General features: G+C 44.9%; 1 protein-coding gene across 32 annotated transcripts in view; it reads right to left on the bottom strand.

Moving 5' to 3' along the window:
* Positions 1-17,785, bottom strand: part of CACNA1C (calcium voltage-gated channel subunit alpha1 C) — an 852,604-nt gene that overhangs the window by 260,114 nt on the left and 574,705 nt on the right. The window contains exon 2 of one of the 32 annotated variants that reach the window (XM_053255002.1): positions 3,216-3,295. The exons of the other annotated variants lie outside the window; for them this stretch is intronic. The gene's annotated coding sequence lies outside the window, so the exon portion shown is untranslated. The remainder of the gene's footprint in view (positions 1-3,215; positions 3,296-17,785) is intronic. 32 annotated transcript variants of the gene reach the window in all.

Raw genomic sequence — 17,785 nt, 5'->3', positions numbered from 1 at the left:
TGAGTGAAAGTTATTATATACCAAAGAATCCAAACACTTGAAAACCAGTGACCACACATTTTGCTCCATAACTCTACTTCTATAAGGGCTAGAGCTTAGCTTTTTTTTTTTAATGAGAGCTGGCAATCTGGGGGATTTAATAGGAGGGATACAAAACTCGAATAGATTCAAATCGAATCAGACGTGATTCGATTAGTACCCGAATCTAGCCAATGGACCACAGGGGTGATTTGTTTTGTCTCTGAATCACCCAAATCGGCTAGATTCGGGTACAAATCTATTTGTATCCAAATTAATTTGCACATCCCTAATGCCCACCATGAAACTGATAAACCTTTAGTACCACTTCTGTAGAGAACAGGGGAAGATTGCAATTTCACTGCAAGTGAAATTGACAACATGGTTCTTGGGAACACCATAGGGAGTTGGGGAGTACAAGACAAGGGTATGGTAAAAATAAAAGTAAGCAGGCAGTGAAGAAAGGCAGAAATATACTGCATCAAAAGCCACATTTTCAGCTCAGCAAAGACAACTGAGCTACACTATTTCACACCAAAAATCTTTGTGCTACTAATGGAACATCCAAGCATCATAAACTGACATCAAACAAGGACAAGGGGAAATATAGGAATGCAGTGGTTTGGAAGGAGCATTGTCCAGATTCTCAGGAATAACTGAATGAATTATGTCAATTCCAGAGAAAAAGGCTAGTCTGGAAGAACTCAGGTAAACAACTAATGATGTCCATCATTTTGTAGTTTGTTTACACTCACTTATATGAAACTAGAGAAAGCACCTACAATGAGAAAAACAGAACAAACATACTTTCCCCTCTGTGTTCCATTTTGTTTATGGAGCTGTAAAGTTACTGATTCTGGACCAAAGCTACTGCCACAACAGTAGTAAAGGAAAATCCTGTTCCTCCACAGAAATAATTGTCTGCACACAACCAAATTCTTAGATTATGCTAACACTAACTCTATCTATCTATCTATCTATCTATCTATCTATCTATCTAGTATATATATATATATATATATATATATATATATATATATATCCTGCTTGTTATGCTAAGAGTAATATCTCTTTTAGACTGAGATGGAGCAAGAGGACCAATTGTGGGGATGGGGCTTTAGCTCAGTGGTAGAGCATCTCCTTTGCACACACAAGGTCCAAGGCTCAATCCCTGGCAGCATCTCCAGGTAGGGCTGGGAAAGAGTGCCTGACAGTTTGGAGAGCCATTACCAGTCAGTGTAGACAATACTGAGCTAGATGGACCAATGGTCTGACTCAGTATAAGGCAGCTTCCTACATTCCTAGGTTAATAAAGGATGAGTGCCAGAAGTAGTGAAGTGCATGCCCCCGAACCGGTCCGGATGGGCACAGGGGGTGTTGTAGCTTTAAGGGTGTGTGTGGGGGGGTAGTACTTACCACCACCACCCCGCTGCTCTTCCCCCTCCGGCGCTGTGATATTTGCAAAAGTTTCTGGGGAGGCAGAGTTCCTCCCTGCCGCCCCTGGCCCCGTCGTTAGCCCGATCGAGCTCAAATACGCTCCACGTATGTGCCCGTTGTGGCGCGCGTGCGCACTTGCCGCCACCGCGCACGCACTCCGCAGACGTCACACGTTGACGTGTGACGTCTGCGGAGCGCGCACGGGGCGGCAAGTGCACACGCGCGCCACAACGGGCACATACGTGGAGCGTATTTGAGCTCGATCGGGCTAACGACGGGGCCAGGGGCGGCAGGGAGGAACTCTGCCTCCCCAGAAACTTTTGCAAATATCACAGCGCCGGAGGGGGAAGAGCAGCGGGGGGGGGAAGTACTACCCCCCCACCCTTAAAGCTACAACCCCCCTCCGTGCCGAGCCGCCGGACCGGCTAGGAACCGAACCGGTTCGGAGGCCTGCAGAATGGCCTCCGAACCGGTTCGGGCACACCCTTAGCCAGAAGGCAGAGAAAGAAGAATAAATATTCTTTTGACCACCATAGCTGGATGGCTTGGCCTCCACTCAAGCTTCTGCTTGCAAAGTACCTTTGATTTTTTGTATTGAGGATTTGTTCTGAAAGTCTCATGATGTCACCAACAGAATGTTACTTTACCTCTATCAAAAAGAGCACCTTAATCTAGGTTTGGTTCAAAATATTTATCTTGGCAATTTGTCAAGATAATTTGTGCAATTGAATATGCAGCTATCCATCACTAGCCCACATCCTTGACAGCAGTTGGAGGCCTTCTCAGCAGAATTTACTTGACTGATAAAGTCTAGTCTTTCCTAGTTATCCTACTGAGGTGGAGAACTTGCACAGACTCACACTGACAAATTCAAAGATTGCATAACACTAAGGCTGGATTGTGGAATTTGCCAGGATATTTTCTGTACTGTTTATTTTAAAACATGAACAATCTCTCATTAAGGTGCTTTTGACAGTTCCTTGTAGGAAGCTACTTAGATTCAATAGCTCTGGAATTAATGTTGTTGTATGAGAATGTATTATTTATGAGTTGCATGAAATGCACCAGGAAATATTTATCTTATTGCCTTACAATTATATAATGGAATGATTTATACTATGCAAGCCTGAGGAACTGTACCCTAACAGTCAAAGGTTCTACATGTGAATTTCAAAGTTTGAGAACAGGACTGGATTTCAGAATTCAATTTTGTGGCAAAAGGCAGTAGCAACCAGTGAAAGTGGAGTGTCCTAATGGAGTTGGGAGTGCTGATCCTATTATTTGTATCAACACAGCTGCACTGATATCCTCTGCACGTCAAATAAGGCATGGCAAGATCATCCTACTATCTTGCCAGATAGTTTTAATCCCACAAATATTTGATGTGTGGAGTTGTACTAACAAGTAGACTCTGCAGCTACTGAAATGCTTTGAATATGCTTCATGATTTTTGCATCCCCTTCATGCTGTGTCTCTAGTTTATAATGCAGCATACAACTCCATGTGTATTTGCTATGCCGAATCGGATGCTCTGCACATTGTTTTTCTTTGTGGCAGCCTCCAGACCTTGGGCAAGGCCCACTCCATGGGATCACCTACTGGTTTCCCTCACAACAGAAAAGGTGTAAGTAGCTTTCTGACTGAAGCAAGCGGTGCCTCAGTTTCAAATTCTCCTTGGTCCTGGTGCATTATGGCTGTTCTCTCTGGCTTGTTGACTCAGTTTCTCTGATCTTTTGTTCAATTCCAGATCTTTGACTTACCGTTTTACTCCCTGGCTTCTGGTTTGTCTACCTAGCTACTCTCTTCCAGGCTGAGCTGAGGTCTCCACCAAGGCAGGGATCTGGGAAGGATACAAACCACAGACAGCTCCAAAGAGAAAGAGGTCAGGACCTCAGCTAGCTTCTATCAGGAACCCCGAAGAGTTGGATTTAACAACACAGCAGGGGTGTTGCTCCAGCAGCTGCTTTAAGCAGACTGCTGGTTTTTATGGGTACTGCTCAGTTGTTTAAAAGGGCCTTTCCCAATTTTCTCAGCACTGTCTCCAGCTGTGTTGTGGGATCTCTGCTAAGGCTAGCAAGCCATCAGAGGACTCCTCTGAGTCAGAGGATATAGGCAGAGCTGTATCCTTGGGTCACAGTGGAGGTGCTGGTTTGATTTCTCCTGGTTCTTCTGGTGTGTATGTGTGTGTGTGGGGGGGGCTGGGTCTCAGCAGCACAGTAGCACCTTGGATCTGGGCTGTAAGTCTTCCTCCATCTCATCTCCTTGAGCTGTCCATCTTGTCCTTACTGAAAGGAGTCCTAACTCCAGGGTCATGACACTGGCTTGACCCTGGATTCTGTTTCTGACCTTGGGCTTATCTGGACCTATTTCACCAACCAGGTTGACCTTAGCCTTTGTTCTTTACCCCCAGTTCTCTGTGTGATCTTTGTCAGTCTACCTGGTTTCTGAACCCTACTGTGACTCTGACTCTTGCCTCTTATCCTGCCTGCTTGTTCTTGGCTGTCTGCCTGACTCGTCTGGACCCAACGTCAAGCCCTCTACCAGCTGGAAGTTACTGCCCATAGCTCAGCCTCACATCATTAGGCTATCTTCCTAAGCATACTTGAAAGTTCATTTAACTTCTACAAGACTCAGCTTCCAAATAAATATGCCTAGGATCAGGATGCCAGGAAACACAAAACCAACAGGACACTTTGATCTGGAATTACAGTTGTTTGGGAAACAAATTAGCAAGGAAATTGTTAATAGTTACAATTGAAGGGGAAACACAGGAAACATTCAGATTTCCAGGTGGAGTGTATTTGTATGACAGTAGGGATGAGTTTCTATTTTTGCAAAACTTGCTCTGATTTTTAATTTCTTGTAGAGTGTTTTATTATACAAGCCCATTCTTTACATCCTTCATTATAAGCTGGTGTAACCTTTGCAGGAGGATAACAGTATGAATGCAAGAATGATGAGCAAGACAGTCCAGTTAAATAGCACACACTGAAGAGGAAATTGCTACCTTGTGCATTATATGTTACCTACCAATGATAGAATTAAATGTAGAAGGAATGCACACATATGTGGGGGAAATGCTACCGGCATGCCATCTATATTTGTGGCAATACTGGTTGATAAAAAGGGTGGCTTCTCACTTATGCAGTGTTTTGTATTTGGATAGAAAGGCGCAGGTAGAGATGTCATTGGAAACACAGGCTACTTCATGAGACCAGCAAATTAAAAACAAGTTGTGGATCTAAGCAAGGAGCTAAATTGTCTGCATTGTAAGAAGTCAGGATCTTGAACCAAGGACTCTGGCATCTTCCTCTCTGAGTCACCATAGTATCTCCTAGACAAAGAGGCTATTCCCATGATCACTCAAAAGCGGGCTAACACCAAAAGCCGGCTAACACGATCAGCCCACTTTTGGACGATCATGTGGTGCAACGGGAGTGGCACAGTTCCCGCCAGCTAGCCACACTAAATCCCCCTCCCCTTAAACAAGGTTAACGGAACGATTGCTCCATTAGCGATTGCTCCATTGGCCCTATCCCTCCCCAGCACAGTACCTCCAGTGACTGTTGCTGGTGTCTATCTTATGTTTCTTTTTAGATTGTGAGCCCTTTGGGGACAGGGATCCATCTTATTTATTTATTATATCTCTGTGTAAACCGCCCTGAGCCATTTTTGGAAGGGCGGTGTAAAAATCGAAAAACAAACAAACAAACAAACAAACCTTGTTTTTGTGCTCGTGTGTCGCCATGGTGCATGGCAACACATGAGTAGACCCCCGATAGGGAGGCTGCAGCCTCCCGGGCTCGGGAGTCTATCCAGGGTGCCCCGCACGCTCACATGGGGCATCCTGGAAATTCTGGGGGCCATGAGGCCCCTGATCCCCGCAGCCCCCATTGGCTCCATGACAGAGCCAGCAGTTGTGTGAGAGGCCGATCCGGCCACCCAGCTACAAGCGTCTGCTCGTCTGCAGGGAGAGCAGGCTCTCCTCGCAGAACCCCATCAGGCGCTTCGCATGTGTCATGTGAAGCACCTCAAAGAGAGTTATTGCAGCACAGTACCATTTATACCACTGAAACCATCTATTCAGCTCAGGTGATCTGAGAAACCAAGAGAAACCTGACAGCCCTATATAACAGTTTATCCAGGCTTGGTTCTTCAATGTGAGGAACATAACTTGCCTAAGCAACAGCACAACCTTGCCTTGCTTAAATAAAACAGTACTTGACTATCTGCCTACATCTTCTAAAACTACATCTAACTTTGGCTCTTCTTGTCTACCTGACCCAGCTCTCAGCCCCATGACATCTGCTGCCTCTGGCCTCAGTGAACCTTATCTCCCTGTTCTGCAATCAGATAGGGATGTGCAAACTGGTTTGACATCAGACCCGTTTGCTTCGAAGGTTCAGGGTTGAGCTGAACCACCCCTGGTTTGGCTCAACACCAGACCAGACCCCTCTGGCTATTCGGGGGGTTCGCGAGATAGATATATTACTTATCTCTCCAGGGGGCTTTTCCAAGGCCACAGGGGGTGTCCACAGACGTTCTCCCTCCCCCACTGGCCTCTGTTTTGGCAAAAACCACCCAGTTTGGGCATTCTTTGGTCCGTTCCAGGCTCCCCCCCTTGGTGGCCATTTTGGAGTCTGCTGCGCATGCGCAATGGGCCCCTGCGCAAGTCACGAGTTCTCTTGGTGTGGGGAAAGCAGCTTATGGTGGGCAATTTTGAGCAGGCAATGAAAAGGGTTAAACACTCTTCCCCTCCCACCCTTAAAGGTATCCCCCCGCCTTTGAGCCACCCCTGCCGGTTCCGTGCACATCCCTACCCACCACTTAACTTGAAGCCATTTGCAGTTGCTTTACTAGCTAGGCAACACAGCTTGCTCTTGGCTCTCCCTGCTTGACTCACCAACCCATAGGAATGCTGAGCTCCTGACTGCAAAACCTGTCTCAGTTTCAAGCCAATGACTCCTCTCCAGGAGTGGATGGGGTGGAGAGAGGAGTGTCAAGCAGCATCTCTCCCTTCTCTTCTCCTTGTGTCTGACTGGCTAGGTTCTCAGGCTTAGTCCACTCCTCTCTCAGATGGATTGATAGTCTCAGCAGTCAGGGAATGCTGTTACTGAGCACCAGTCAGCATCTCCCTGGAGATTTTTCAGATGGCAACATTGTGACTTTACTTTGGGAGGGTGGGTGTGCATTCACATATTGGCCAGATTTACCCTGAAGTCTGTGCGATATTTCAGCGAGCACTTCACACATGATTTGGGTTTCCCCCTCTGTATTGGAACATAGCCCGATTTACGTCTGAGATTAAAAATCCTCTTTTTGCGTCAGAGTATCTGTTATGCCCCAAACACACAGTAAAGCCCTGCAGTAAACCTGCAGACAGCAACGAATGCACCACTGAGAGACCCTAAAGGCCAAGTTGAAGACAGATCATGCTGGAGAGAATCTATGTGGTCGCTAAGAGTTGACGGCCCTTAATCAATTAATCAAAAGCCTCCTGGCTGTTGAGCCTGTCAGTCAGGCTGAGGGAGGGGTGAGCTAAACCTGAACACCTAGCCAGCCAGTCATGAAGAGAGGAGGAGGCACACACAAGGCCAGGCCAGGGGTCTGCTGTTGGGCCTTGGCCACAAGGCTCCAGAACATAGGAGAAATCCATAGGATATAGTTGTGGGTTTTTTTTTTAGCTGGTTCCGGTCAGATTCACTTGGCTTGTACTTTGTTGCCACCAACAACTGGCAAGACCTTATGGCGGGGGTGTGTGTGTCACAATTCATGGCTGATGCATATTAAAGTCACAGAGGGCAGGGTAAGGAGAGGAAGTTGGGGGGCATCTTCACTTGTCCTGGGGCCCACTGTAACCTTATGATGTCCTTGCCTAATTCTAATAATATATTTGTCATATAATCAACTTGTGGAATTCTCTGCCACAAGATGTGGTAACAGCCAACAACCTGGATGGCTTTAAGAGGGGTTTGGATAACTTCATGGAGGAGAGGTCTATCATCGGCTACTAGTTGGAGGGCTATAGGCCACCTCCAGCCTCAGAGGCAGGATGCCTCTGAGTACCAGTTGCAGTGGAGTGACAGCAGGAGAGAGGGCATGCCCTCAACTCCTGCCTGTGGCTTCCGGCGGCATCTGGTGGGCCACTGTGTGAAACAGGATGCTGGACTAGATGGGCCTTGGGCCTGATCCACCCGGGCTGTTCTTATGTTCTTAAGCCTTGCTTTCTTTTTAATGATGAAGATTCAACCCTCTAATTTCCTCAGTTTCACATCATATAATGTTAAATCAGGTTCACAAATGTCCTCTTGCATTCATGGAGGTTGGATCAATTTATTCTATTTATTCCAGCATTCAGTAGGATTTTTATTATTGGAAATTCCCTTGCAGTAAGACTGTGTTCATTTCAGTGGATGACTAAAAATACAATATGGACACTGACTTCCATATTGTGTTTTCAGTAACTCACTGTATAAAAGACTTGAATTATTGTAAAGATGATTTGTGTGGTATTGTATTGCAAGGTTGGTTTGTGCCTTTTTATGACCACATTTGCTGAGAGCAGAGAGAAATATAAAATGTGCATTCAAATGCAAACAGATCAAAAACTTGAGCAGCACATTATAGATTGATTTGCACTGAAATCTGTTTGTACCTTCAGTGCTCGCAGAGCATATACTTTTATGTCATACTTGTTAGCTTCACAGCAGAGGATGGAGAATTACAATTTGATATTATTTGATATATATGATTCCTCCTCCTAATTAAATCTATAAATAACTTTGTGCAGTATGTATACATTCAGTGTGTGCAAGGAGGGGCAGGACATCCTAAACTTGGCAGCAAATCTCTGCCTTCTCCACCTGCCCAAGCTTCATATGTTGATTGGACCACAAGCATAGTGCTGTATTTGCACAGGTGAGGATTCTGTGAGTAGTACTCCAGGAAAAAGAAGAAGAATGAAGTTATCCTGTGTTTTCCATCTATGAGTACCGACTACTATGCACATATCTGAATCAGTGCCTGGAGGCGGGGCATCTGATGGGGGCAGGGCCAGCAGCATAATCATGATGCCCCCACCTTCATTCATAGGGAGGAACATATGGACAGGGCTTATATAAATTATTATGGAGGAAATGTTATTTGGCATCATCCAAAGGCAAGCTATCACTGCCAGATACAACTTTATTTTATAAAGGATATATGCAGCCATTTCAACAATTATGCAGGGACTGCACCTTTTTGTTTCTAGTGAGGACTGGAAATATGTAATGCTAGCAATAACAATTAAGCATAAGTTCCTTGAGAACAAAGGGTATTTGTTAAATGAAGTGTTAGCTTGATACTGTAAAGCAAACATCATATACCGGGCTGTTCAGGGCTTCATGGAGGAGAGGTCTATCATCGGCTACTAGTCGGAAGGCTACGGGCCACCTCCAGCCTCAGGCAGGATGCCTGAGTACCAGTTGCGGGGGAGTGGCAGCAAGAGAGAGGGCACTATACAAGCACAGGCTTGCTGACCCTCATTTAGGCTGCTGATATCAGCAAGGACTATAGGCCACCTCCAACCTCAATTGGAGGAGAGGTCTATCATTGGCTACTAGTGGAAGGGCTATAGGCCACCTCCAGCCTCAAAGGCAGGATGCCTCTGAATATCAGTTGCAGTGGAGTGACAGCAGGAAAGAGGGCACGCCCTCAACTCTTGCCTGTGGCTTCCAGTGGCATCTGGCGGGCCATTGTGTGAAACAGGATGCTGGACTAGATGGGCCTTGGGCCTGATCCACCCAGGCTGTTCTTATGTTCTTATACAAATATGGACACGCAACAAAACAAAAGTTAGTAACTAAGTCAGGGGCTCCTTATTGTGGTTATCTGAACCTCCAGAGTGTTCCCATAAAGCCGGGGAGTTGTGAGGAAATTCCCTCAAAACTTGCACAACCAGCACCTGGGAGGGTAGTACTTCATAACACCAAGAGATTAACTGTGTTGAACTGCTTCACCTTCAGAACCAGAACAGGCTTGCCTGGAAGTTTTTCACACAGGGCTTTTAAAGCCTTTTAACTAGCATCTCCTCCAGAATGAAGGTTCACATATCAGCCAGATTTACCACTAAGTCCCTGAGAGTTATTGGGGAGCAGTTCGCACACAATTTGGGGTTTTCACTGCACGTTAGAGTGTAGCCTGATTTATATCTGAGGTAAAAAAAATCCACTATTTACGTCGGTTTTTTGAGACAACTTCGAGTTTGCAGTAAAGCTTCCCAGTAAACTCACGGTAAAGCCTGCCATGTGTAAAAGTCCCTGACCACTGAGGGAGCCATAGAGTTTCAGCATTTTCTTCTGCGAAGGCTAGTAAACAACTTTTCCTCTCAAAAGCAGAAGTGGTTGTTCAAATTGAGAAATGTCCCACTCTTTTTGCTGAAGCCCTCCTTCTCCCCTGCTTGCCACTGAGCTCCATTAGCCCTGCCTACCTGTTTAATTGTCCAAATTCACAAATATCTATCTCATTGACAAAAATGGGGGCAGTTTGGTTTTTTTGGTGGTGGTTGTTATTTTGCTCCCTTAGGTTTTTTCCCATCAGATTTTTGTGAAACCAACAAATCTACAAGTCACCCCAAATGTGGGAGGGAGGCTACTTAGGCAGATTTGCCACCATATAGCTGCCAGGATTGGGCCCGAGCCTGGCTGTTCACACGAGCGTGCAAAACCATGCTGGGCTCCCTTAGGCCGGTTTTGCACGCTCCTGTGAATAGCCTCAATATGTTTTTCGTGTTGCAGGTTTCCTGGCCGCTTCCAAGGTACTCAAGAGTTCTGGGCCCAGTTTGGAAGAACCAGCCACGCCCTGAGTCACAGGCATTTGATTTCTGGTTGAAGGAGAGCTATGTTTTGTTGTGAGAAGAGATGGGGAGTGAAAGGTAAGTGCTCTCACCATCCTGTTGCTAGCTACAGAAGTAAGGAAAACCATGATCTCCTCAGCCACAAGGGGGCTATGAGGATTGCTAATACCTTCTCCCTTTGTATCTTTTGAAGAACTCGAGGTAGGAAGGGAATCAGTGGGGAAATGTACATGAAGTGGGTGCTCTAATCACGGGCAAAAGCATCTCCCATGGAGTGTTTGCCCTTCCTGGCTCTGGAACAAAATAGGTGACATTGGTGATTGGTCTGAAAAGCCAAGAGGTCGCTCTTTGGGGTGCCCCAACAGCGAAATAGCTGGTTAGGTAATGTCCATCCATCTGCCACTCATGTGAGACTACTGTCCTTCATCTGAGAGCATCTGCCAGGGAATTGTTTCGATCCTGTCTGTGGATTGCAAAGTGTTCTATGCAATGCAATATGGCCCAGTTCCAGATATGACGAGTTAGACCTAGGAGGGATCACGAGCCCATTCCTCTCTGTCAGTTCAAATACACCTTGGTTGTGGTGGTGTTGGTTTCTATTTGCACATGGGATCCTTGGAAGAAAACCCTTGAATGCTTTTAAGACTACTAGCAACTCAAGGAAGTGTATGTAATGTCTGGCTTCGGATGGAGACCAATGCCAACTCAGTCGAAATCTGGGGTAGTGGGCTACCACTATCCAGTCTCAGATGCATCTGTCATTATTATCTTTTGAGGAAGTCTTGACACAAATGGCATTCCTTTCTCGAGGTTGCAGCAGCACATCCACCATCCTATAGATCTTTGAATCGTGCTGTGTAGAACCAGTCATTTTGACAGGGATTCCCAGAGTGGAAACCAATACTGGACCACTCGCATCCTTAGTCTGGCATGAGGAAGGACTGCAGTGGACAAGGCCACCAAAACTAACATTATTTGAAGAGTTTTAGCAGTATGAGTTGTTTTATTCTTATAATACTTGCCAAAGAAGCATTATTATAATACTTGCCAGAGAAGAGACGTTCTGGATGCGTTCTCCTGGGAGGTATGTTTCATTCGTAAAAGAACAGATTGTCCCTATAAAACATATTGCTCTGGAGAGAGTCAGTTTCTATTTTTTAAGCTTGATTTGAAGACCTAGAATGCAGAGGAGGCATAGTGTCACAGAAAAGTTGGCAAAAAGAGTTTCTGGCAATTTGGCAACCAGAAGCCAGTCATCCAGAAATAGAAATACCTAGACGTTGCACTCGTGGAAATAAGCTATGACTACAGCCATGCACTTGGTATATATTTGACGGGAGGATGAAAGACCAAAGGGGAGGGCCTTGAATTGGTACTCCTGGGAACCGATTCGAAAATGCAGATACTAGAGGTGTTGTGGGCACATGGTGACATGGTAATACGTGTTCTTCAGGTCTATTGATGCAAACAATGTATTCTCTGCCACCAGCTATGTAATGTCTGTGATGGTAAGCATCCTGAAGCATCTGTACTTGATAAATATGTTGAGTGCATGGAGAGCTAAGATGGGGCATAGTCCTCCATTTGGCTTAGGAACTGCAAAATATGGGGAGTAGAAGCATCTTGTAGAACCTGGTGGTACTGGCTCTATAGCATCCTTTTCCAAAAGGGTATTTATTTCTTCCAGGTGTGTTGGAGTAAGATGAATTGTACCAATGAAGAAAGGCGGGGGAAGTTCTATGAATTCAATAGCATAAGCTATGCGAATTATGGTGACCACCCAAGTATCTGATGTGATGGCCTCCCATACTGGTAAATGGGATCAGAGGCAAGCACCAATTCAAAAAGTATAATCGCCATGCAAGTTTAGAGGAGGTTGGTGACTTGAGTTTTGTCCGTGGCTGCTTCTGATTGGCAAATTCTGAGGGCTTCTTGTAATTCAATGGTTTGTGAGCATGAAATGAATGGTCAGATCCCAGTGACTGTGACAAAGACGTCTGAGTCAACTGCTGTTCCATTTATAGGGTGTGGATGACATAGTTTGAGTAGACTTCATGTTCATGGAATGCACAACATTTCTTAATTTGTGCACTCATTCCATGGTCTCATCCATTTTGGTACCAAACAGAGGTGTGCACAAATCATTTTTAAAATGTGATTTGTGCCCAAAACAAATCAACCTGATTTGCTTTGTATCCAAATTACCCCCTCCAAATCATCCCAGATTCAATTTGTATTTGCTTTGATTTGATTTGGATTCGGACCAATTTGGACCACTTAACAAAGTCTTAGGGGCACCAAATTTGGGTGGTGGGTAGGTCTCCACGGGTGCTACCTACCACCCAGATTTCAAGGTGGTGGGACACTTGGTTGACAATAGGGATTCAAAGATGCCATATCCTAACCCTAAAACGGATCCCCAGTTTTCATTTTTTCAAAAAAGAAGAAGCTAAGCTCTAGCCCTTGTAGAAGAGGAGTTATGGAGCAAAATGTGCAGTCATTATTTTTCAAGTGTTTGGATTCTTTGGTGTATAATAACTTTTCCTCATAATGAATCCCTATGAGGATTTATTGCACACTTTCATTTCTTCTGTTCATTTTGACTGTCATTGGACAGTGTCAACTGTCAACTGCCATGTGCCAACTACACCCCGCATACCACCACCACCCGCAAGGCAGTGTTGTACTCATTTTAATTTTTAGGAAGATTGAAATGTTTAGATTTTTTGGTGTCTAATAATTTTTCCTCATAATGAATCCCTATGAGGATTCATTATATGCCTTCGTTTCTTCTGTTCATTTTGACTATCATTGGACAGTGCCAACTGTCAACTGCCATGTAGCAATGACACCCCCCCACACACACTGGGGCACTCAGTTTATTTTTTAGATATTTTTGAAGTGTTTAGGTTCTTTGGTGTCTTCATTACACCCCTTCATTTCTTCTGTTCATTTTGACCCCACTGCTTTGCAGGTGGGGGTGGGGAATTAGTGGTATCCCATGTGCCAACTACCCTGCAGCCCACAAGCCATTGGGTACTCAGTTTAGATTTTAGGAATTTTGATGTGTTTAGACTCTTTGGTGAGTAATGAATCCTCATAGGGATTCATTATGAGGAAAAGTTATTAGACACCAAAAAGCATAAAACCCTAGAACATAAACTAAGTAGTACCCCACTGCTTTGTGGGTGGGAGTGGGGTGTAGTTGGCACATGGCAGGTGACAGTTGGCACTGTCGAAAAGAGAGTCAAAGTGAATAGAAGAAATGAAGGTGTGTAATGAATCCTCATAGGGATTCATTAAGGGAAAGTTATTATACACCAAAGAATACAAACACTTAAAAAATAGTGACCACACATTTTGCTCCATAACTCCATTTCTACAAGGGCTAGAGCTTAGGGGGTTTTTTTTACTGAAAGTTGGGAATCTGAGGAAAATAATAGGAGGGATCCGAATCTCGAATCGAATTAGGCGTGATTCGATTTGTACCCAAAACTAGCCAATGGACCACAGGGGTGATTTGTTTTATCTCCAAATCACCCAAATCAGCTAGATTCGGGTACAAATCGATTTGTAGCCAAATCAATTTGCACATCCCTAGTGTCAAACAGGGCGGCCCCATCGAAAGGGAGCTCCTCAATGCAAGTTTTGGCCTCAGGGTTAAGTCCTGGAGCCAAGCATGCCTATGGAAGGCAATGGTGGTTGCCATAGTGTAAGCAGCACAATCTGCTTGATGGCAAGAAGAGTGCAGTTGTTACTTGACCAAATGAAATACTTCTTTCCAAATGGCTGAGGTCATATCCCTCTGTTCTTGTGGTAGAAGGTCCTAATTTTCCCCATAAGAAATGGTTGTATCATCCCATACATGCTTGACAGTTTGCTATCTTTAGTTACAGGTTGGAAGCTGAATACAAGCACCTCCCAATGGAGTCTAGCTTTCATCCTTCCATGCCAATGGGTGCTGACAAGGTCCTGTGCCTGGAATGGGACTGAGCAACCTCTCTAACAATTGAACTAGTAGTAGGGTGTTTTTGTAAGAAGGCGCAGTTATCCAGTTGAACATGGTAGAAAGATTCCAAATGTTTAGAGGTTGGTTGCATAGAAGAAGATTTCTCCCAGCAGGAAAGTGTAATGTCTAAAAGTGGCTTAAATATAGGCAGGGCCGCTGGAGTGTTAGCATCTGTGTCAATCAAAACAAAGACAGGGTCCTCTGCTGGTTGCGTTTGCTGTTTTACTTGCAGTCCTGGTGAACTTGCCAGATGCAGGACATGTTCAGAGTGATTGTGTGTCTCCTTGTTTGGTGACTCAGGTTTTGGTTCTGGGATGCCATTTAAAGGCAAGTAGTGGGTGCTAACCTCCGAGACCTTCAATTCTGCTTCCAAGAGCGATTGGCCCTCCACTTCAGGTTGTTGTGGAAGTGAGATCAAGGAAGTCAATCCCTGGAATGGTTGGATGTTTGGCTCAGGCACTGATGATGTTTAACAAACTGGAGAAGCGGTCTCTTCCAGAAAGTTGACCATTTCCTCTTGGGATAAGAGGGGTGGAGAAGCAGAATGTTTTGGAGACATTGACTGATCAGGAGGAAGTTTCTTTTTTGGAATCCTGAAGTGCTTTGAAGTTGACGGGACCAGAGTTTTGATGCGAGTGAGATTAGTTATGGAAGACTTTGCCTCTATGGGCTTATTTTTCTTACTTGGTTCCTAGGTCTTGGCCAGCTTCCTTTTGGTCAGTGGGAGTAGGGGTTTGGGTTTAGCCAACAGCTTTTGGGTTGCCTTCGACACTGTGATCATAGGAACTGAGGAAGAATCCATTGTTGATGGGTTGGTACCGGCTGAGTTTCGGCATCAATAGCTGGAACCAGTAGTTCCTTAGGCTGGGAACTGGAATTCCTTAGGCTGGAATCCTCAACATGGTAAGATCTATCATGGGAGCATGTGGTTTGGTGGAAGACACCGACATGTTCAGAGGCGCAGCCAGGGGCCTTTCCCACAAGATTGAGTGCAGAGAGCTCTGTTTTTTTCTTGTTTGCTTCATAAAATTTAGGCAGTGTGGGCAAGAGTGCTCCCTATGGGCTTCACCAAGGCACAAAGGCAACAGGAGCAGCCATCCATTGGCAGACGTTTGGCCTGGCAAACAATGCACCTTCTGAATGTAACTTTGCTTACAACAAAAAAACTGTCCAAATACCTCTTTTTTTTCCCTCCCGCAGGAAGGGGAAGGGAGGGGCGGTAAAAATGAATATGCAAAACTTACAGAAAGAAGAAAATAGAAAAGTAGAGAAAGGGGGAAAACAAAAGGAGAAAAATAAATACTAAGCGGAAGGATTTTTTTTTTTTTTGGAGAGCAAAGAAAGGCACCTCACAGATAGCACTGATGATCTGACAGCAGACAACGAAGAACTGAAGGAAGATAGACACTACACAAAGCCGGGGGGGGGGGTCCACCAAAAAGCAGCAGGGATTAAGTGCTTTGGAAGCTTTCTGACTGAGCTTCTATTCAGGAACAAAACCCACCAATGTGATCGACAGAGACCACGATGAAGAACATTTTTTTAAACTTGTCTGACTTCTCCTGCACACCCCCTTGCTACTGTTTATTCCAACCACTTCCCATCATTCGTGGCTCATGGCCTGAATGAAAGAAAGGCTCACTGAATGCCTGCACTGCATAAAGTGTGCCGTCGATTTTGACTGGTATTAAATGTGGCTGTGAAATATCTGGTGTGAAATATCCTGCAGCTACACAATGGACCAGTCTCCACTTCCTCCTCCCTGCCCCCCTGGTTTTCAGACTTGGGGCCAAACTACATATTACCTTAATTGTGTGTCTGCTACTGCAGCACATCTCTTCCTGACGACTCCCAGCAACATTTAGTTAAAACAGACATGCAATGTGATTTCATTGCACCCCATGTTTCCCTAGTTCTTTCCCACAAATGTCAGCCAAGTAAGTTGAGCAGAGCACTATGCACTATGATATCACGTCATGAACTGCTTTAACTAAATGTTGCCAGAAGTTGAGGGGAGGATATGCGGGGCCACACAAATAGCGTTCTCTCTAATTTTATTCATCTGTGTGCGGAATGAGTTTTGTTCTGGGCGATAGTACCAAGGCAGTGAATATGCACATGTATTCAGAGTGGGGGCCTTCCTGATTCAACCTGAGCGGAATATAACATTAACTGAGCGGACCTCAGAAAATGTGTGAGTGCGCGCACATGTGCATGCCTTAGAGGAAACAGTGTACACAAAGTATGTGGTCACTATAACTCCACATATTTAGAGTAAGAAACCTGCGATGAGCTCCAAAAAACTGAATAAAATGTGGACATCTGGTCCACTATATATTTTATGAGGTCATTTCATACCGCCCCATATATCAGCATAAGAGCATTTCTTTATTTGCAGCCACATTTAATTCAAATGGGATTAGGAGGCAAGAACAATGATTGAAACAGATTGCATTTAGAAATGTGAGGTTGGGATTGAAGAACATTGGAACTGGTGTTGACTGGAAACCAAGGGCCAGACTATACATTATCTTAAATGCGTGATCATTACATATCCACATCTCCTGGCAATGTTTAGTTAAAACAGACAGATAATGTGATATCATCACACTCTCTGTTACCTGCCCAAGTGTTAGCCATAGAAATGGGGCAGGAAACCACTTGGTAAAATACTGTCACATCACTCATTTGCTTTACTAAACATTGCCAGAAGACATGGGGAAAGACCTTCTGTAGGAGCAAAGCACTGAAGATAACATGCAGTAAGGCCCTTGATTTTCAGTTAGGAGCATCACCACCAATGCTCTTCAGCTACAACATCTTGCCTATAATCACAGAGTTGTTTTGATCCTTGTTATTACCACCCTGCCTTCTTTGCAGATGTGTCTCAAGTAATGTCTTAACCAGTTTCAACCTGGCTCAATCAGGTTTCAGAAGCCCTCAGTAACCATACTCAATGCCTCCTTACTATCTGGGCCCCTAAAGTTCATTGTGGGCTTACCTTGGCAGATGCGGGGGGGGGGGGGCAGCAATACTCAGACCACAAGTACTGGCCATATGCCATCTATGGTAACCATTTCACCCAACCAAGCTATCTTATGATGTAGTGTAATACAGTTCTATAAATTGACCCTCAGTGAAACCTGAAGCCATGCTAGATGTTCCTGATGTTTGTGCTCTCATTTTCCAGTGAGTCCACAAGACCTGGATCACTTCTTTTTTAACCTGTGCTACCTTCCTGCTCCATAGCCAGCTAATAGTGCAGCAGGGAAGTAACTTGCCTAGAGAGCAAGAGGTTGCTGGTTCGAATCCCCATTGGTATGTTTCCTAGACTATGGAAAACACCTATATTGGGCAGCAGCAATATAGAAAGATGCTGAAAGGCATCGTCTCATACAGCGCAGGAGATGGCAATGGTAAACAGAGGCGTATCTAGGGGAAATGGCGCCTAGGGCAAGCACTGAAATTGCCCCCCCGTCCAAACA

The sequence above is a fragment of the Hemicordylus capensis genome, chromosome 5 (genome assembly GCF_027244095.1).
Source record: "Hemicordylus capensis ecotype Gifberg chromosome 5, rHemCap1.1.pri, whole genome shotgun sequence".
NCBI classification, from domain to species: domain Eukaryota; kingdom Metazoa; phylum Chordata; class Lepidosauria; order Squamata; family Cordylidae; genus Hemicordylus; species Hemicordylus capensis.
Note: the sequence above shows the minus strand (reverse complement) of the source record. Positions and strands in the feature narration are given on the sequence as shown.